This window comes from Lactuca saligna, chromosome 7, assembly GCF_052625555.1.
Source record: "Lactuca saligna cultivar CGN05327 chromosome 7, ASM5262555v1, whole genome shotgun sequence".
Lineage (NCBI taxonomy): Eukaryota > Viridiplantae > Streptophyta > Magnoliopsida > Asterales > Asteraceae > Lactuca > Lactuca saligna.
In genome coordinates, this window is record NC_136423.1 from 123,305,228 (window position 1) to 123,328,767 (window position 23,540).

Sequence of the window (23,540 nt, forward strand, 5' to 3'; positions counted from 1 at the left end):
TTAAGTCCCATTAGGGTTAGAATGAATCATTCTAGGCCCAAATGGTCCAAAATGTTATAGATTTATGAAATGGGGTCCATTTAGAATCCAAATAGGGATCTAAGCCCAAGTTAGTCAATTTGAGTGCTTATTAGTCCATTATACCCAATAAGAAAATCCTAATCCATATAAAACTTGAACCTGGATTTTTAGGGTTTCAACTCCTAATTGATTTTCTGAAATGTTTTGCATATAGTTTTGAGCTTAAATTGTGGATCTTGACTGATTTCGTTGCCATAGAATGAACATTGTGCATGATATCAAGTTAGAGTTACAAATAGTATCATAGATGACATTTACATGATCACATAATTTCATGGCTAAAATGCCAGTTGTGACACCTAACACCTTAGATTTTCCTTTTGATCTGACCTCGGTACGAATATCACAAAGTGTTAGTCTTATATTCATCATGACTAATGATAGCCTAGATTCCTCACTAATACCAATGTCTACATCAAGATTTATTAAATCCAGTCTAGACAACATTTCCGTAAGTAGATCAATTAGTATAATGACTTGGAATTACTAATAAATCTTATTTATAGGTTCATAATAATGACTATGAACATGAATATAAGTTACCCTTGAAATAAAATAAGTGTAGCTTAAATTACAGGGATTTTAGCGAAAACCAGGAAATTATGTGGGCAGAATCTTAACCGGAAAGATTCTACTTGTTGGGATTTCTGATTCCCTAAAGTTTATCTAAAAATATCCTAAATACTATAACTATTTGAGATTTTGTAGGAGGGAGTTTTCAGAGAAAGATGGGAGTGAAAATGTGTGAGAAATGAAGAAAATCAAAGGACTGTTTATACTCCCCCTCCCCTCACCACATGTCACAATCGTATCCTCCCACCTCATCCTTATATAAGGAGGCCACATGTACAAATCTTAGAGAGCCACGTTTCAACTTTTTATGGTGTCGCGTCAACATGTCTCTCGAAGGAGTTAGCTACCCGACCACGCCACATGGGGCCACCAGGTGGTGCCATGTCATAAGCCTAGTGTATTTTTTGTAGATCTTTAGACGATCGTAACTTTCACATACGAGATCCATTTTCAACATTATTTATATCCCTGGAATCCTGTTGATAAGCTCTACAGCTTTCATTAAGGCCTCAATAACTAATTCTCTAACTAAAATTCATATTTAGACTGGTTTAGACTTTTAAAGTCTGTGCGAAATTCATCTCTTTCATACGAACTCCGTTCTCGACTGTCTTTATATTAAAAGACTCGTATTCATGAGATCTTCAATTCTCATTTAGATTGTTTTCAGCTAACATACAACCAATTTGAATTTCAATTTTTGTGCCTGTACTACTGCGCTGAAACTTTGAAAAATCATGACTTCCTCATGTAAAGTTAGATTCGCATGTTCTTTATATCCATGCTCTCGCTTTATGATTACTATGACTTTCATTTAGATTAGTTAGGCTAATAAGCAATCTATCTAAAATTCACTTTTTACGATATCGGATTTCATAGTTATTCATATGTACAAAATCCTTGCTACATATACTATAATTTTAGTTAAGGTTATTTATCATAAATAACCTCCAATCAAAAATTTGTTTTTATCGCTTATTTTTTTAATTGTCTAACCTGAATCTGTGGGCGCTACATTTTCCTTCCTCCCTTGTTTCTCTAACCTTGGCTTGTGTATGTAACTAACTTATTTTCATAACTTAAAGGCATGTCTGCTTTTTGGTCATAAAAACATTGCTAGTGCATGTTTCTTTACTTAAAATTAAACCATATATCCTTTAATTTGATCTTAAAACAGAAAGCGAGAACCATGGATCAAATTAAAAGAATGAAAGAGACAGTTAATGACCAACTTATGCTTTGTTGGAAACATAGATCACATAGAGAGGATGTGAAGGTAAAACAATGGCAGCACCCGAACCAATAGTAATAATAACACCTCCTTTCCCCTCAACCATTCCTTCACTCATAACTCTTGTTACCAAACTCATACCTACCACATTCACTTTCATCGCATTCATCCAAAACTTCTTCTTCAACCTCATGAACAAACCTAGCCACATGATAAGTCACCCCGGCATTATTCACCAAAAATCCTACGTCTAGTTTTTCACCAATAATCACCTTATGCATCTCCCTAACTCCAACCACCGTATTCTCGCCAGAAAAATCCATACTGGAAATCTTGATCTTGGTGGTTGGGTGCATCGATACGATCTCATCAGAAACTTCTTTAAGCTTGGATAGATTTTTGCTAACCAAGATTAGGTGAAGACCCTTTTGAGCTAGTTGGATGGCAAATTCATTGTTGATGTTGTCAGTTTCTCCGGTGATGATAGCACATGAACTGTAGTTTTTTGAGGTTCTTGGGTGGTCGGAAGAAAGTGATGAAAAACAATTTGAGGATATTGGTAATGGGTTTGAAAAGACAAGGAAAACCAAGTACACAAAATGGATTAATTATGTCTTTACACATGTTTAATTCATTTATATTCTTTTTTTTAATCTATTGTATATACATTATATTATATTATAGGGTAAACGGAGCAATTATGTATTCGCATATGTTTAGTTCATATGTGTTGCAAATTGAATAAAATTGAAAGCTTGGAGTCAAAATTAGAAAAAGATTGAAAATTTAGTGCCAAAATCGCAAAAAAATAATGTCTTTGGGACACTTTGTTTTCTTGTCTACATGTTATCATGTCACATTAGGAGTGACATCTGGAAGGCCTAAAGCAAACTGCTCAATTGGTCATAATTTCCACAAATTACAATTATAATAACTAAACTGTAACAAAAACTACGCGGTGTCAAAATAAAAAAATTATAACTTTAATGCCATTTACCCAAAACTTGAAGAGGAAATTGCAAATTTTGTCAATATGGTTTAATGATTTATTTGTTTTAATGATTTCTTTTGACATAATGCATTAACTTTCATTATGGATATTGTTATGATTTATTATTAATGTAAAATTTTTTTATCAAACTTGAAAAGACTATTAAATTTTATTTATTTATTTTATTGTTTTGTTTATTTGAAAATACAAATTAGGCCCTCACTTAACCCCCACCACCATCCTATAGTCTCTCTCTCTCTCTCTATCTCTCTCTCCAGTATTATATATATATATATATATATATATATATATATATATATATATATATATAAGAATGAGTTCTATGGAAAACAAATAACTAGGGCAACATCTACCGGAACCAATAATCAAATGACACGTGTCCGTTTCTTTTTTCCTAAGTAATGTATTGTGGAAGTTATTATGAAAGTGATGTGTTGTAATGTTTTCATTGGTTCAAATATGTGTTGCCCTAATCATTTATTTTCCATATAACTCTTCCCTATATATATATATATATATATATATATATATATATATATATATATATATATATATATATATATATATACAGAGAGAGAGAGAGAGAGAGAGAGCGAGCTAGGTTCAAATGTTTTTCACATTTATTGTGTACTAGAATATACCAATAAAAATTTAGTAAAAATAAATTATTATTTAATTAAAAAAAGATATATATATATATATATATATATATATATATATATATATATATATATATATATTAAATGATATCCATAATTATAATTTTTATGGAAACTATTAAATTTGTCATTAATATCAATAATAATATTTTTTCAGAATGAATTCGTATCTAGTTTTTCATGTATGGGTTCGTATTTTGTTTCATGACTCCCTCACTCAAAATACAGCAATATAGGTGAGAACATGGAGGACGAGAGTGTATTCTAGTAGAATGAAAGTCTATTCTAGAAGAATGATAGTATAGTTAAACAGGATGAGAGTGTATTCTAGTAGAATACACTATATTTCGTCATATTTCATGCAAATATGTTGTATTTTAACTGAGTGTGTCAATAAATAAAACACGAACCTATACTTGAAAACTTAGATGTGAATTCATTCTGAAAGAATGTTATTACTGACATTAATGACAAATTTAAATAGTTTACATAAAAAAGAGAGTTATAATTATCAATACCATTTAATATAAACACAATTATAGAAATCATTTAATATCTATATTTATTTAATTAAATAATTATTTAATTTTACTAAATTTCTATTGGTGTATTGTAGCACACAATAAATGTAAGAAACACATGAACAAAGTCCTATATATATATATATATATATTGTGTAAATGTGTAACTCAATTTCAGCCAATCATTAACTACTTAATTTTTTTAATATTTAATAAATTAGTAAGAGTAATTTTGGTACAGAATAATTCTCTTCCTAAATATTAGGCTACTTAATTATATATATATATATATATATATATATATATCAGTTATCTTCATCTCTCTCACGTCTCTCATGTATATACATCTGACTCTCTTGAACCCTAGCACCCTGCTCCCGAGCTGTAGCAAAGAAAAGAAGAGAAGAGAAAAGAATGTAAGGAGAGAAAAGAAGAGAAAAGAAAGGAAAAGAAATTTCTCTTTTGTGCTCCCGAGTTGGAGAGAAATGAAAGGAAAATTAAACATTTTGTTCTTTCTATCCAAATCCTCCCAAATTGGAAGGAAAGTTAGGAGAGAAAGTGATCCTTCCATTTCCTTCCACTTCCTTCCTTTAATGAAATTTGGGAGTACCAATCTCTCTTACTTTCCTCTCATTTCCTTCCATTTCCTTCTTAAGTCGAACTCGTAGCTGTCCAAATTCCTCTATACCAATTCCCCATCCCCTCCCCGTTTTTCTAGCATCGATCTCATAAACCGGAGATGATGGCACTGCCGATGACCACCACAATCTTGATTCTTCCCATTTTCGTGAAAGGTTTGTAAATATCTGAGTTTTGATTATTCTCATTCTTATTTGCTTGTCATGCTTCCTTTGAATGTGTTACTGAATTTGATTCTTCCCTTGGCCATTGATTTTTTATTCTTTTGATTTCTGCTTCTCCATCGTGTGTGATTTCCATTGTCGGACCACCATCAACACAACCGGATACCTCCATCTTGATTTACATTGTTGATGTTGCTCAGGTGCACTATTGGTTTTTAAGATGGAAATAACAGAAAAAAAAGATACATAAACCATGTTCATTGTTTACACTTTGATCTTTATTTCTTATATTTTGGCCTTAACTCCTTTCATGTAGTGAGTTCTCATCATTTATAAATCTATCGAAACATATTGGTACCTTTAGCCTATATTTTATTTGCATCCATCAAATGATATTCCTCAAAGTTTCTAATATTGCATTGATTAGTACATATGATTTTGTGATAGAAAAATATATATATTTTTTTAATAATGATTCATTATTGTTGGTGGAATCGTCAAAGTATTATAGAGTGGAGTATTATGCCCATATTCATTATGGAATCATTTACATTGAAGTTTTTTTAGGTAAATTAAAATTATAGATTTTATAAACAGCTTCATTCATCTTAATTCTAGTCGTACTTCATTATTGCGTATAAATATATTTGTTTTTGATAGGGCCTTTGGTTGGGTTGATTTGAAGAGAAAGAGAACAAGAGAAAATATTTAAAAAATGACTACATTCTTTCAAGAATGAAAAATATTTTTCAAGAAAGAATGATATTTTTAAAAAAAATGAAGCATGTTATTGCATATTGCATATTCTTTCAATAATGAAATGTTTCTTTGATGAAGATTGTAATTCTTTTTTGGAATGGTTATACTTCATCAGAGTTTTTATTGAATTTGATGTAAATATTATATCCCAACATATTATTTCAACAATGAAGTATGTTTTGTTGGATTAGTGTCTAAGCTCATAACTATATTTGATATGTACTTGACCCGGTTGTGCATGGTCCTTTTGGGTTGCCTTCACCAAAGCAACTTGACAAGGTAATTTAAGGAGAGGGAGAGAGAGAGAGAGAGAGAGAGAGGGAGAGAGAGAATATTATGGTTTATTAATATATTATAAGAATAATATATCAAAGGAGAAATCATATTTATTTAATTAGTATTGGTCATAAATTAATTAGGAATTAATTTGGTGACTAAAAGAGATTAATTAAATAAAGGGGCATACACTGTCAAATATATGATAGTTGAGTTTTGGGCTAGGAAACCTAATGGACTAAAGGGGAAACGAAATTATGATGGTGATCCATCATATTTTCCTCCAAGGCCTTATTCTAGAAGTTTCCTTGGGCTGCTTGGTGGCTATGATGTCCATTAGGGTTTAGATTGAAACCCTAACAACCTACAATATAAAAATGACCCATAGGCTATGAAAATCGGCTACACTTGATTCCAAGAGAACCTTAGGGCCAATTTTAGCATCTCTCACCCTCTCTCATATTGACTTCTTGCTTTTGGGGTTTGTGAACCATTAGAGGAGTTACAATTGTGACTCTAAGCTCAAGATCATGAAGACTACATGGATTTCAAGCTATTTGAAAGAGGTAAACACTTATATCTGTTCATATGATGTTGATTTCGAATTTTATATGATAGATCTAGGGTTGCAAGTCTTGGATTCAAAGCATGTAGAATAGAGAAACCTAAATCCAAACATTTGGGTTTGTATGACTACATAAGATTGTTCTTATGCATAAAACCCATCAGTGGTATCAGAGCCTTGATTGGTTTCTGATGTATGTGATGCTTTAACTGTTTGATTGCTGAAAATTGTTTTTTATGCCAACTGTTTGCTGAACTCGACGAGTTCCATGATGAACTCGACGAGTACGAATGTGGACTCGATGAGTTTAGCTGTCAGACAGAGGATATTTCGGAATTTTGTTGCTGTTTTGTCATGGGATTAATGCCTAAATCGTTTTTTGAAAATAAAATCCGAATTTTATTGCAATTGAATGATTATCCCTGCCAAAAAAATAGATAATTTCAAATCTTTTGATAATAGCTGTTTATATGATAAATATGGATTATTTATATTAGTTGGTAATTATCTTGTAACTAAAATTGGATTAAGTCAAATATAGATAATTATGAAATTAATTGTTTAATTTAAATTATTTGTAATTTGATCCCTTTTGTTTTGAAAAAGTTCAAAACTTGTCGTCAAGTTTTGAAATTTAAATTTTATGATTAAAAGTTTAATTATAAGTAATTTAAATTTCAAACCCTTAGAGTTTTACAAGATTAAAATTCAACCCTATATTATTATATTATTACAAGATTTATATATATATATATATATATATATATATATATATATATATATATATATATATATATATATATATATATGTACGTATAAGATTAAAGCTAGTCATATCGCTAGTAGGCCTCATTGACGAAGTCGATCTATAAGGTGGGTATAAGGTTGCTGCCTATAAAATGGCGCTTAATAGGTGTACATTCACACCCACCGCTTGCTTGATTGGTGTAGGGTCGTTAGTCGAACGGATATGATAGGGCACTTAATATCTCATTACAAGTATAATAAATATTTCAAGGTAACTAACATAGTTTTACAAATTCCCAATCTTAGTTACTTTAGGGCAAAATGTGAAAATGATGCTATTCCACGAGATTACACTTTGTACCATTGTCAAACGTTAATGGAGCGTGCGTGGTTAACCGCCACACTAATTTGGGATTGACATTGGTGGAAAAGGGTGGCTCAATGTTTATCATAGATCAATCCAGCGTGCGTGGCTAACCGATACATTGATTAGATGATAGAGACATTGAGTGCACCATGTTGAATCGCATGGCTATTCACAACTTGTTTGCGATCCTCGACATCCTAGTCGCAAATTTGAAGTGCATATCGAGATTTATACATGCCATTGAAAAGTTCAATGAATCTAAAAGATCTAGGAGTTTTCAAATACACTTAAAACTTAAATCTCTTTTTCGTTTTTCATGGTGAGAATTAGTGACTCGTCATTCACTTAGCTTCAAATTATTTACTTTTAGAGTACGACATCCCTTTCTAAGTTGTAAATAATGTTGTTGGGTCCTAGCCCTAATTTCTCATTTGGGACTCATTTCTAATCAAAATTTGTTCCTTTTCTTTTTCAGATGTCTACTAACAACAACAACAATGCTTATGGGTCATTCTCGTTGATGAACCAATGTCAAAAGGTGACATTTGATGGGTCAAACTTCAACGAGTGGATGAGGTACATTCTCATGAATACTCGCTACAAGGAAAAAGAATATGTCCTCGATGAAAAGCTTGAGAAGATCATCCCAAACGTTGCTACTATTGAAGAGTTGGCCGCCTTTGAGGCCCACGAGCGTGATGCTACGAAAGTTCATTGCATCATGCTAGCCACCATGAACCTCGAACTCCAAAAGTCCTATGAGCACATGTATCCGTATGAAATGCATTAGGAATTGTTGGACAGGTACCACCAAAGTGCGAGGCAAGAGCGCTATCAGATCATTACTAACATGATCATCGCTAAGATGGGGAGTGGAGAATCGCTAACCTCTCATTTACAGAAAATGCAAAGGTATGTTGATCGTCTTCTCAAACTTAATGTTAAGTTTGATGAGGATTTGGCTATCGACATAATCCTCCATTCCTTTCCTTCATGCTACAACCAGTTCAGAATGACCCACCACATGAATAAGGAAGTGGTCTCCTTGAGCAAGTTCCAAGGATTGCTGAGGACTGCTGAGAGCAACCTCAAAGACAAATCTGTTGTACCATCCCCTACTGTGGCTGCTCCCGTACTGGCAATTGGTCAAGGAAAGGGAAAGAAGAGGAAGGCTCCATGTAAGGGCCACCATAAGGGTAATACCCAAGATGGTTCCTCTTCTAGTGGAACCAAAGTTCGTTCGGTCAAACCCTCTTCCGACCTCAAAGAAGCAGAGTGCTATTAATGCCACCAGAAGGGCCACTGGAAACGAAGCTGCCCTAAATATCTGCAAGACATGAAGGATGGGAAGATTAAGCCCATCTTCGCAGGTAGGTATTCTATTAAATCTAATAACTCATCATTTGCTACTTCATGGGTTCTTGATACAGGGTGTGGTTACCACATTTGTTCTGATTTGTAGGGCCTTAGAAGAAGTAGGGAGATAGAACATGGGAAGATAAACTTGATCATGGGAAACAGAAGATCGTCGCCTGTGACCAGAGTCGGAGTTTATTCTTTAGTGTTGAGTAATGGGTTAGGGTTAGATTTAGAAAATTGTTGTTATTCGCCAAATATGGCAAGAAACATTATTTCATTTTATGGATTGTTTAGAAAAGTTTTTAGATATTCTTTTGATAATAGTAATGGTCCTATTAATGTTTATTTGAATGGTGCCTTTTATTTCAATGCATTACCTTGTAATGGGATTTATGAATCTGTGATGGTTGTTGATAATTTAGGAAATGATGTATTGAATATTGATTCGTCTACTAGCCTAGACAAAGCATGCTTGTGGCATTGTCGCCTTGGCCATGTCAATAAGAAACGCATAACCCAACTCTAAAAGGATGGAGTGTTGGAGTCATTCGACCTTAGGGACGATGACACGTGTGAATCTTGTTTGCTTGGGAAGATGACCAATTCACCCTTTACTGGCACTTGTGAAAGGGGTGAGGGTCTATTGGATCTCATACATACCGGTGTGTGTGGCCCCTTTAGATCCACCACAAGAGATGCTTACCGCTTTACGTGAATTTTACGGATGATTATAGAAGATATGGATATATCTACTTATTCAAGAAAAAGTCAGAAACATTTGAAAAGTTCAAAGAGTTTAAGAATGAAGTGGAGAATCAGTTGGGTGGGAAAATCAAGATGTTTCGGTCAGACCAGGAGGAGAGTACCTAAGTCTTGAGTTTCACGACTATCTAAAAGAATACATAATTGTTTCGTAATTGACGCCTCCGAGAACGCCACAATTGAATGGTGTGGTTGAGAGACGTAATCGGACCTTGTTGGACATGGTTTGTTCTATGATGAGTCATACTTCGTTACCAATAGATTTTTAGGGGTATGCCTTAGAGACTACTGCCGATATCCTTAACTTAGTTCCCACCAAGAAGGTTGCCAAGACTCCTCATGAGATGTGGACATGGAAAGCTCCCTCGTTGGCACAAATTAAGGTTTGGGGTTGCGAGGCTTTCGTAAGACGAGAAACTCAGGACAAGCTTGAACCTCGTAGTGAGAAGTGTTATTTCATCGGCTACCCACATAAGTCTTTTGGCTATCTTTTCTATTGACCGAGTGACAATGTTGTCTTCGTTTCTAGAAGAGGAGTTTTTCGAGAAAGGGAATTGATAAGCCAAGAGGATAGTAGGAGGAAATTTGATCTTGAAGAGATTTAAGAGAAAAGTGATGAAGGAATCTCTAACACTGGCACTCAACCTGAGGAGGAAACTCCAGTTGAGCCCGTTGACGAGTCCTTACCTCTTAGACGTTCTAGTAGGGTTAGTGTTCAACCACAGTTTTATGGTTTTCATATTACTACTGAAGGGGATACGTTTCTTAGTGATGAAACACTAATGAATTTGGACGAACCTAGCAACTACAAAAAAGCCATGGCAGGCCCGGAGTCTGCTAAATGGAAAGAGGCGATGACAGCGAGATTCAGTCCATGTACGACAGCCAAGTTTGGAATTTGGTTGATAATGTATCGGGTCGTAAGACAGTCGGGTGCAAGTGGATCTTCAAGAATAAGACGGACATGGATGGGAATGTGCACACTTATAAAGCGTGATTGGTTGCGAAGGGCTTTACTCAAACTCCTGAGTTGACTATAATGAGACCTTCTCACTAGTTGCGAAGATAAAGTCTATTAGGGTAATGCTTGCAATAACTGCATTTCATGATTATGAAATCTGGAAGATGGACGTGAAAACCGCTTTCCTTAATGGGAATTTGGCTGAGGATGTGTACATGAGTCAGCCAGAGGGTTTTGTCGATGCGAAGAATCCAAATAGAGTGTGTAAGCTTGAGAAATCCATTTATGGATTGAATCAAGCGTCTCGCAGATGGAATCTTTGTTTTGACGAGAAAGTTAAAGAGTTTGGCTTTCTGCGAAGCGAAGATGAATCTTGTGTATATGTCAAAGCCAGTGGGAGTATAGTGAGCTTCCTCGTATTGTATGTTGATGACATACTACTCATGGGAAATGATGTCCCAACCTTGCAGGAGGTCAAGTCTTGGCTTGGGAAATGTTTCGCTATAAAGGACCTCAGAGAGGCTGCTTATATTCTAGGAATAAGGAAAGTAAGAAACACGGAAAAGAGATTGATAGGACTCAGTCATGATACATATTTGGATAAGGTACTAAAGCGTTTTAGTATGGAAAATTCCAAGAAACGGGAGTTGCCAATCTAAAGAAATACCAAGCTGAGTAAGACTCAAAGCCCAAGTATAAAGGCAGAGATAGCTGATATGAGCCGAGTACCTTACACTTCCGCAATAGGCTCTATCATGTACGCTATGAATTGTACTTGCCCTGATGTGGCCTTCGCTTTGAGCATGGTCAGTAGATATCAAGGGAATCTTGGTAAAGCTCATTGGATTGCAGTTAAGAATATTCTTAGGTACCTACGAAGGACGAAGGAATGGTTCCTAGTCTTCGGTGGGAGTGATGATTTAAGGGTACGAGGGTATAGTGATGCTAGTTTTCAGATGGAGTGGGATAGTTACCAATCGCTGTCGGGCTGGGTCTTTACCCTAAATAGAGGAGCAGTGACTTGGAAAAGTTCCAAGCAGGAGACTGTAGTTGATACAACATGTGAATCAAAGTACACTACGACAAGTGAAGCATCAAAGGAGGCTATATGGTTGAAGAACTTCATTGGAGACCTTGGAGTTATGCCGTCCATAAATGAGCCGATGGAAATTTTCTGTGATAATGAAGGAGCGGTTGCCTTAACCAAGGAACCAAGAGATCATGGTAGATCTCGAAATATCGACAGAAAATACCACTTTATTAGACATCGGGTAAACGTGGGACTCCTCGTTGTGAAGAGGGTATCGTCAGAAGAAAACCCGACAGATCCCCTTACGAAGGGACTGAGTAGGGTCAAACACTTGCAGCACACTAAGAGCATTGGGCTGAAGGATGATATAAGTTTGGATTAGATAGATAAGAAACGTGTAATAGATATTTTGTACTTGACATTTTGATGAATAAATAAAGTTGTGTTATTTATGAGTAAAGCTACTATCTTGTGTTGGTTATTTATCTATTGTTTCTATTTTGCATGTTTTAACTTGCTGAATAATAAGATTATTCGAACAGTCCACAGTCATTCATATTTTTGAAGTAGGTGTGAATGAAGACTGTCATGAATTGTTTGTAGATTTTCTAAACGGTTTTGGGCATAGCAAAGATTTACTGCAAAGTTCATGAATGATTATGAATATGATTTAAGCATTGGAATAAACTCGCGTTTGCTGGTATCACTTCGTGGTGTTTCACATAAAGTGATCGCAAAGCGATAATATCATATAATCTTAAGACTTAGAGATATGGTTATTGTTTACTGATTGATTATGCATTGCTGATGTGTAAATGCATTAGTAACTTGATGTTATAAAACACATTGTTATGCATGATTTAATTAGTAAGCAATAGAGGCATATGAGTCGAAGTTAATTTGTTCCTTTTATTCTATGAGAATAAAGGTGATATCTTGGCCACTTGATGATTTGGTTTGACTTATGTGGCAGGCCCAGTCAGAATGGTGGTGATGTGTTCAAGTAAATTCTATGTCGAACAAATCGGAGATCGAGAAACAAGTGCTGGACAATAAGTATTGTCAGCATGATATCTAGCACAGAGTATTATACGATCCCTTATCTGAAGGACGAGTTAGTGATCAGAGTTGACAACGGCGTGTAAGAGCTAAGATTGCTAAGCGGATCCTGAAGTCATATGTAAGATATAGTTACTAGACTTATCTAAGTGGGAGACTGTTGGATTAGTGTCTAAGTGCATAAGTATATTTGATATGTACTTGACCCGGTTGTGCATGGTCCTTTTGGGTTGCCTTCACCAAAGTAACTTGACAAGGTAATTTAAAGAGACAGAGAGAATATTATGGTTTATTAATATATTATAAGAATAATATATTAAAAGAGAAATCATATTTATTTAACTATTATTGGTCATAAATTAATTAGGAATTAATTTGGTGACATGGGATTAATGCCTAAATCGTTTTTTGAAAATAAAATCCGAATTTTATTACAATTGAATGATTATCCCTGCCAAAACGATAGATAATTTCAAATCTTTTGAATAATAGTTGTTTATATGATAAATATCGATTATTTATAATTTTTGGTAATTATCTTGTAACTAAAATTGGATTAAGTCAAATATAGATAATTATGAAATTAATTGTTTAATTTAAATTATTTGTTATTTGATCTCTTTTGTTTTGAAAAAGTTCAAAACTTGTCGTCAAGTTTTGAAATTTAAATTTCAAACCCTAAGAGTTTTACAAGTTTAAAATTCAACCCTATACTATTATATTATTACAAGATTTATATATATATATATATATATATATATATATATATATATATATATATATAAGATTAAAGTTAGTCTTATCGCTAGTAGGCCTCATTCATGAAGCCGATCTATAAGGTCTGTATAACGTTGCTACCTATAAAATGGTGCTTAATGGGTGTACACACACACCCACCGCTTTCTTGATTTGTGGAGGGTCGTTAGCCGAACGGATAGGATAGGGCACTTAATACCTCATTACAAATATACTGAATATTGCAAGGTAACTAACACATTTTTACAAATTCTCAATCTTAGTTTCTTTAGGGAAAAATGTGAAAATGATGCTATTCCATGGGATTACACTTTGTACCCATGTCAAACGTTAATGGAGCGTGCGTAGTTAGCCGGCACACTAATTTGGGATTGGCATTGGTGGCAAAGGGTGGCTCGATGTTTATCATAGATCAATGGAGTGTGCGTGGCTAACCGGCACATTGATTAGGTGATAGAGACATTGAGTGCACCATGTTAATTCGCATGGTTATTCACAACTTATTTGCGATCCTCAGCATCCCAGTCACAAATTTGAAGTGCATATCGAGATTTATACATGCCATTGAAAAGTTCAATGAATCTCAAAGATCTAGGAGTTTTCAAATACATTTAAAACATAAATCTCTTTTTCGTTTTTCATGGTGAGAATTAGTGACTCGTCATTCACTTACCTTCAAATTATGTACTTTTAGAGTACGTCATCCCTTTCTAAGTTGTCAATCATGTTGTTGGGTCCTAGCCCTAATTTCTCATTTGGGTATTTAATTAGGGACTCATTTCTAATCAAACTTTGTTCCTTTTCTTTTTTAGATGTCTGCTAACAACAACAACAATGCTTCTGGGTCATTCTCGTTGATGAACCTATGTCAAAAGGTGACATTTTATGGGTCAAACATCAACGAGTGGATGAAGTACATTCGCATGATCACTCGCTACGAGGACAAAGAATATGACCTCGATGAAAAGCTTGAGAAGATCATCCCATATGTTGCTACTATTGAAGAGTTGGCCGCCTTTGAGGCCCACGAGCGTGATGCTACGAATGTTCATTGCATCATGATGGCCACCATGAACCTCGAACTCTAAAATTCCCATGAGGACATGTATATGTATGAAATGAATCAGGATTTGTTGGACAAGTACCAACAAAGTGCAAGGAAAGAGCGCTATGAGATCATTACTAACATGATCACCGTTAAGATGGGGATTGGAGAATCCCTAATCTATCATCTACAGAATATGCAAAGGTATGTTGATCATATTCTCAAACTTAATGTTAAGTTTGATGAGGATTTGGCTATTGATATAATCCTCCACTCCTTGCCTTCATGCTACAACCAGTTCAGAACAACCTACCACATGAATAAGGAAGAGGTCTATTTGAGCAAGCTCCAAGGATTGCTGATGACTGCTAAGAGCAACCTTAAAGACAAATCTGAGTGTTATTATTGCCACCAGAAGGGCCACTGGAAATGAAGCTGCCCTAAATTTCTGCAAGACATAAAGGATGGGAAGATTAAGCCTACCTTCACAGGTATGTATTCTATTAAATCTAATAACTCATCATTTTCTACTTCATGGGTTCTTGATACAGGGTGTGGTTACCACATTTGTTCTGATTTTCAGGGCCTAAGAAGTAGTAGGGAGATGGAACATGGGCAGATAAACTTGATCATGGGAAACAGAAGATCGTTGCCTGTGACCAAAGTCGGAGTTTATTATTTAGTGTTGAGTAATGGGTTAGGGTTAGATTTAGAAAATTGTTGTTATTCTCCAGATATGGCAAGAAACATTATTTCATTTCATGGATTGTTTAGACAAGGTTTTAGATATTCTTTTGATAATAGTAATGGTTCTATTAATGTTTATTTGAATGGTGTCTTTTATTTCAATGCATTACCTTGTAATGGGATTTATGAATCTGTGATGGTTGTTGATAATTTAGGAAATGATGTATTGAATATTGATTCGTCTACTAGCCTAGACAAGGCAATCTTGTGGCATTGTCACCATGGCCATGTGAACAAGAAACGCATAGCCCAACTCCAAAAGGATGGAGTGTTGGAGTCATTCGGCCTTAGGGACAATATCACGTGTGAAACTTGTTTGCTTGGGAAGATGACCAAGTCACCCTTTACTTGCACTTGTGAATGGGGGTGAGGGTCTATTGGATCTCATACATACTGATATGTGTGGTCCTTTTAGATCCACCACAAGAGATGCTTGCCGCTTTCCAACTTTATGACTTTACATACCCATTAAGTCCTTATCTCAACTTCTGAATCCATTAAGACATTGTACAAGATGCATGGAACAAAATCAACCATTTGAAACCCATTTTTATGACTCAAGACCCTCCTAAGGGTCTGAAAGGACAACTTAATGGGTCAAGAACATGCTTTGTTCATGAAACACCACATTTAGGACAAAAAGAACCTGAAACTAACCTAAAACAAGATCTAAAAGAAACTACACCAAGTTTGAAACTTGATACCTCAAATGGTGCCAAAAAGGTAGTGTGATTCTAGATCTAGAGAGCTTCAGTCTTTCAATGTTGTCTCCTCTTATTTCATTTTTCTTCAAGAGCTCCAAAACACACACAAACTTAGAAATGGCTCCTCAAGATGGTTCTAGGATTACAAATACGTACAAGAGGGTGGAGGCTGATAAGGTGAAGGAAATGAGGCCATAAGAGTGCTTAAATACCAACCAACCCCTAAAAATCTAGGTTTCCGTATCTGGCAAGTACGACCAGCGTACTAGGGTGCTCCCTAGTATGTTCAGTGTACATCACGTACGGATGGCATACTCTGAAGGCCAAAATTATGATAATGTCATTAAGGCCCTTTTGCATACATTTCTTGATCTTTCAACCAAAATGCAACATAAATGAATTAAAGGGTTTAATTTAGAAGTACCTCACATCGGGGTGTTACAATTCTCCCCCACTTGATCTAGATTTCATCCTCGAAGTCTGCCATGGCGAATAACTCTGGATAATGCTCCAACATCTCATTCGTCGACTCCCAAGTCCACTCAGAGACTCTCCGATGCTGCCACTATAGCTTTACCAAAGGTATCTCCTTGTTGCGCAAGACATTCATCTTTATCTCCAAAATAGCTACCAACCTCTCAACATAGTTTTGATGCTCATCGACCTGAATATCATCTAAGGAGACAACTGCCTCATCATCTAATACACACTTTCGCAACTACGAAACATGTAAAGTGTTGTGAATATGACTGAGCTCCTTAGGTCGATCCAACCTGTAAGCAACCTTGCCAAACCTAGCAATCACTCGAAAAGGCCTGATATACTAGGGACCCAACTCCCCCCTCCGCTTGAAGCGTATCACACCCTTCCAAGATGAGACCTTCAGTAATACCATATCACCGACCTGGAAATCCAACTCGTAGCGGTGCCGATCAACATAGCTTTTCTGCCGACTCTGAGCGGTGTGCAATCTCTACTTGATCTGTTGAATAAGCTCTGTAGTCTGAAGGACTACTTCGTTCCTTTCCATAACCCTGTGACCAACTCCCTTCCCCCCCCCCCCCCCCCCCCCAACAAATCGGGGTATGACATATCCGACCATACAAGAGCTTAAAAGGCTTAGCACTGATGTTGGAGTGATAAATATTATTGTAGTAGAACTACACAATAGGTAGGAAGGAATACCAACTACCACCAAAGTCAATGACACATGCCCACAACATATCCTCAAGGGTCTGTATCGTTTGCTCACTCTGACCGTCGGTCTGTAGATGATAATTAGTGTTGAAATGCAACCTCATGCCCAATTCCCCGTGGAACTTCTTCAAGAAACGGGAAGTGAATTGAACATCTCGGTCAGAAACAAATAGGGATTGGAACCCTATGGCAAGCAACAATCTCCCAAACATAAACATCGGCCAGCTTTTCCGCCGAAGAGGTCTCCTGGATGGCCAAAAATTTGGCACTCTTGGTCAATCGATCCATGATGACGCATATAGCATCAAAATCTTTTGTCATCTTCAACAACTTGGTGATGAAATACAAGGTGATCTACTCCCACTTCCACATGGAAACCTCAAGAGGTTGCAGCTTTCCATGCGACCTCTGATGCTCAGCCTTGACCATCCTACAGGTCAAGCATCTCTCAACATACCATGCTATCTCCCTCTTCATACATGACCACCAGTAACTCAACCTCAAATCCTGATACATGTTGGTGGCTCTTGGGTGTGTAGAAAAGAGAGACTTATGAGCTTCCTCTAACACAACCTGCCTTACCCTAGTAGAAATTAGAACCCAGCCCCAACCACACCGGGTCAATAACCCTCGATTATCCATGACAAATCTATCAATCTCACATTTGTTCCTTTGCTGCTTATAGTTCTTTTTCCAAACCCCCTCCACTTGGGCCTCTTTGCTCAATCCCACAAGCGGGGAATCCACAAATATCCTCATACACATCTCTCCGACTAAATACCCCGCCAACTTGCGGCTCAAACCATCTGCCACCATATTCACTTTACCCGGATGGTAAAGCATCTCACAGTCATGATCCTTGACAATGTCCAACCACTCGTGCTGCCTCATGTTCAGGTTCAGCTGATCCATAAGATGCCTCAAACTCTTGTGATCCATGTAAACCGTACAATGGACCCCATAAAGATAATGTCTCAAAATTTTTAGGGAAAAAACTACAGCCCCCAATTCTAAGTCATGAATGGGATATAGCGTTTCATGTGGCTTCAGCTGTCGCGAAGCATAAAAAATCACCCATCCTCTTTGCATGAGGACGACCCCCTAAACTGGTGATGGATGCATCATAGAATACCACAAAATCCTTGACTCCCTCCGAGAGGGTCTATACTTGGGCCTCACATAACCTCTGTCGAAGAGTCTCAAATGTCGACTGTTGCTCAGGGCCCCATCGGAAATCCACCCCCTTCATTTTCAGATGAGTGATGGGTACCACAATCTTGGAGAAGTCCTGAATAAATCTCGATAGTACCCTGTTAAACCCAAGAAACTCATGATCTATTAGGGAGATTTTGGAACCTCTCACTGCATCACAACCTCATTTTGGCCGGATCGACCAAAATCCCATCCTGGTTAATGATCTGTCCAAGGAATTCAATCTCTTGTAACCAAAACTCGCACTTCGATAACTTGGCATAAAGCCGTTCTCACCTCAAAACCCTAAAAGATATCGAAGGTGATCCTCATGTTGCTCTCTGGTCTTTAAATACACCAAAATATCATCAATAAACAATAATTGATCAATCGAGCATCGTCTTGTATACCCGATTAATTAGATCCATAAATACAACAAGAACATTGGTTAGCCCAAATGGCATCAAAACGAACTTGTGATGCCCATAACGAGTCCGAAATGCAGTCTTCTCCACGTCCTCCTCTCTCACTCTCATCTGATGATACCCATGCCTCAGATCGATCTTGGAGAACCAAGATGCACCCTGCAACTGATCGAAGAGGTCATCAATCCGTCGAAGAGGATAACAATTTTTCATCGTTAACTTGTTCAACTCCCGGTAATATATGCAAATTCAGTGTGAACCATCCTTCTTCTTGAGGAACAGTATCGGCACTCTGTACGGAGAAATGTTTAGTATGATGAACTGCTTTCCTAGTAGCTCCTGCAGCTGAGATGACAACTCCTGCATCTCAGGTGGTGTCAAGCGGTACGCGACCTTGGCAATCGGGGCCACACCTAGCTCAAGATCAATCCTAAACTTAACCTGCCTCTCAAGAGGCATACCGGGTAACTCCTCCGAGAATATATCCGCAAACTCCCTGAAAACTGGAACCTCGGAAAATTAAATCAGATCCCCAACCCGAGTATCAACCATATAAGCCAAGTAACTTGCACAGTCGTGCTGAATATACTGAAGAGCCTTGGCTGCCAACCAAAACCCTGAACCAACCCCAGTGCCCTCCCCGTAGATAACCATTTTTCCCCCACTTGGGGTTTGAACTACCACTAGTTAGCCCTAACAATCAATCATGACACCAAACTTGCTCAGCCAGTCCATACCCACTATCACGCATACATGCCCCTTTGGAATAGGGATCGAATCAATCCGATAAGGCACCCCAAAGATCTCCAACACACTAACCTGATATATTGCAGATGCAGAAACTCCGTGTTCGTTAGTGATGAAAACTCGCAACGGACACTCCAACTCCTCCAATAGGCATATCAAACTCCTTACTGAAAGATCGAAATACAATGTACTGACTCGCACCTGAGTCAAATAACACAAGATTGGGAAAGAGTTCACTAAGAACGTACATGCGGAGCATATACATAAGCATAAAATAAAACATCGTCAATAGAATAATAAATAGTACATATTGGACACGACGTCTGGTGCTGACTTGGCCTCCTCTGCCGTGAGTTGGAAAGACTAACCTCGAGCCCTCGAGGGATCCGCTTGGCCCTGACTCCCATCTATGATCCTCAGAGTAGTCGGTGTTAGATCCTGCGCCGACCTAGCAGCAAGCAAGGAACATTTGGCCTTCACATGGCCAACCTGGTCACAGTGGTAACAAATCCTGGAGCTAAGTGTTAAGGCCTACTGGTGGCAATCCCTCGCCATATGGCCCTTCCGACCATGATTATGGCACCCAAAAGAGGATCGGAAAGCACCCTCATGAACCTTTCCGCACTTCCCACAAGTGCATCCCTTCTGACCCCTAGGTCTGACATCAGCGGCCTTGAACCGCTTTGGCGTAGGCTGCGATTTCACCGGGTTTGGTGTCTACTCCGTAGACTGGAGCCCATCTCAATCTCATGTCGTCTGGCGACCTCCTGCAACTCCAACAATGAACCATAATGCCGAGTGGATACAAACTGCCTGATGTCCGTCTTGAGCATGATCAAGTAATGGTTCATATGAGCTTGTTCAGAAGCATAAAACTAACGACAAAACATGGCTCTCTCTGTAAACATCTTGGTGATCTCCGTCACCGACTTCGTCCCATGTGTCAAGTCCAAGTACTCCTGAGCCAACCTCTCATGTTCCACCAGTGGAATATATCTAGAACATAACATCTCTGAGAACTGCTCCTAAGTCATTGCAGTCCTTTGCTCAGGAGAATACAAGTTGGTAACAAGTCTCAACCAATCCTTCGCTTCGGACCTCAGAAGGTTTAGAGCGCACCAGACCTTCTGGTTAGCTGGGCAAGAGCAAGTGCAGAAGAACCCCTTAATGTTACACAACTACCTTATGGCTATGATTGGATCCTGGACTCTGTCGAAAGTCATGGGTTTCATATTTTCGAAGTCTCGATACTGGAAGACACTCCCAGTACCAACCCCACTAGCGGTAACGACTTCGGTGGTTGCTGCAACAATAGCCTTAGAGAGGGCATCATATCACTCATCAAAGTACTCCACCATGGCGGTCTTAATAGACCCAAACATCTCTGGTAATTTTGCCCGAAAGTGCGCAACAACCTCCTCCTGAAGGATCTCCCTAATCCTGTCCTTGGACACAACCGACCCATTCTGGCCACCTATCTCTAATCCCAATCCAGATCCTGCCTCGAAACGTCACGTCATTACCATACTGAAAATAAACTAGAGAGATATCAGAGTACACGAAAATCATATCAAGGGAACGAACTTATGACAAAGCCTAAGGGGTTGTGACTTCCTTGTTATGCGTACAGGTCTTGTGCTTCCAATAGTACGGGACCATACTACCTTCTATACCTACATGTATTTTTGTCAATGATCATCACAACAACCATAACAATACACACTAGAAGACACATACAGTCAATCCTCACTCCCTAGAGGAAGGCTAAACATCACAAAACTAGCGGACTGACCCCACACAACTCATCCATGAAACTTCCACCAACCCTGCAGCACTCGTGTATGCTAATCATACATAAAACTGGAACCTATAAACAGTAGAATATATGATCCTACCCTAAGCCCTTCATCAAACAAGAACTTAAAATAAGGCCAAACCAAGCATTCTCAGGCTATAGAATCTTAGTTATGTATAACTATGATGCATACACTAAGCAACTATAGTAATGATGTCAATTTCATATAAGGAAGAACCCTAGGCTATTAGGCATCATATAATTTGACAATTCTATCATGCAGTTCCTGAAGAACCCTATCCTATCACTAGCATGTTGTTCTAACAAATCACAAGATCGAATAACAGTGTGGTAATTTGGGGTCTACATAGTGGCTCCGACAGATCGTACACATCGCATCCCTCTTTGATTATTTTGAAAAAAATTTGAAAATCTTTTTTAAAATATTTTTCCTTAGTTTGAGACTGGATTCACATGTCTGTTCCTCTAATTTAATCAAAACAAGGCTCTAATACCAACTTGTAACATCTATAAAAATCATGATAAATTTAAACTTTTTAAATACAACCCAGAACCATAAAGTGTTTACAAAATAGTTTTCAAAACATTTCCAACATCAGAGTTGCCCAAAATCATAGATCATAACAAGAGGATGTGTACGGTCATGCCTTCGTCTTCCCGCGGTCATCTGAAGTACTTGAAACACAACACCAAAACTATAAGCCAACACTTTGTGAGTTCCCCCAAAATACCAACACATAACCAAATAACATATATACAATAACAACATGCAATGAGTCCAAAACCAAATAACATATATACTTATGTCTGGATTGCTTCCTGACCTGATCAATCCTTGTACAGAATTACAATCAAGCCCTCGGTATGATTTTGGCATACCACTCGGTCCTCACTTTGTATCTGGAATGCTCGTGAAACCTTAGTATGAGTCTAGAATGCCCTACCTGGCCCTCAGCTCATATATGGAATGCTCCAGGGTTTGTTAGCTACCACATTGAGCAGTAAAACCTCAAACCCACACAATATGTCGACATATAACAAATAAAACCATATATAACTAATCGTGCAGACAGAATCGCATGACGTCCTACAAATCTACCAGACTAGCATATCAAGAACTAGCATAAACATGCATATCTATTTCATACTCAACATATCAGTGAATATCAGGATATCAAATCAATGGGCTAGCCTTTGTGCCTTCGACCCGAAAATACTATGAGGAAAACTCACCTCGCAAACTAGACAAAAATTGATGAGGTCTCAAATCCGAGTCTCAGCTCCAACCACCTCCTAATCCAGCTAAATGACCAATCTCAGTTAGAATCTCAAATACCCAAAATACCCTTAAGGTTAAACTTAGTCAATCACAGTCAAAGTCAACTGGTCAAACCAACTAACCTAACCGAGTCAACACAACCGAGTTGACTTAATACGAGTACGTAGGGCGTACTCCATCCTTACATGTTGACCACCATTAGGGTGTTTGACCTCATACACAGGGTGTACTCCAAGTACGTGTGGCGTACTCTCACTAACTTCAAAACTCATTAACTGCTTAGTGGCTTAAGTACTTACGTCAATATTTCAGATCCAAGGCTAAAATACACTCTAGAGTCATAAAGTTTCCAACTTAATGACTTTGCATGCCCATTAAGTGCTATCTCAACTTGTTAATCCATTAATAAACTCTACAAGATGCATGTAGCAAAACCAACCATTGGAAACCCATTTTCATGACTCAAGACCCTCCTTAGGGTCTAAAAAGACAACTTAATGGGTCAAGAACATGCTTTGTTCATGAAGCACCACATTTGGGACAAAAAGAACCTAAAACTAACCCAAAACAAGATCTACAAGAAGTACACAAAGTTCAGAACTTGATACCTCAAAAGAACCTAAAACTAACCCAAAAAAGATCTACATTTGGGATATGTGTCCCCACCCCCCTCCCTTCCCGCATGACAAGTGTCCAACAGGTCTCGGCTGGTGGGTTTTTTTACCAACCCTTAAAATAGAGATGATTCAAAAATATTATGATTAAATATGTTTATGATCCTTAATTTGTTATGATCTAAAAGTATTTTGATTCAAATATTTAATGATCCTTAATTATTATATTTTTTATGATTCAAAAATTATAATGA

General features: G+C 37.3%; 1 pseudogene; it reads right to left on the reverse strand.

Moving 5' to 3' along the window:
* Positions 1 to 1,886: 1,886 nt before the first annotated feature.
* Positions 1,887 to 5,052, reverse strand: LOC145007202 (very-long-chain 3-oxoacyl-CoA reductase 1-like; annotated as a pseudogene).
* Between the last annotated feature and the right edge of the window lie 18,488 nt (positions 5,053 to 23,540).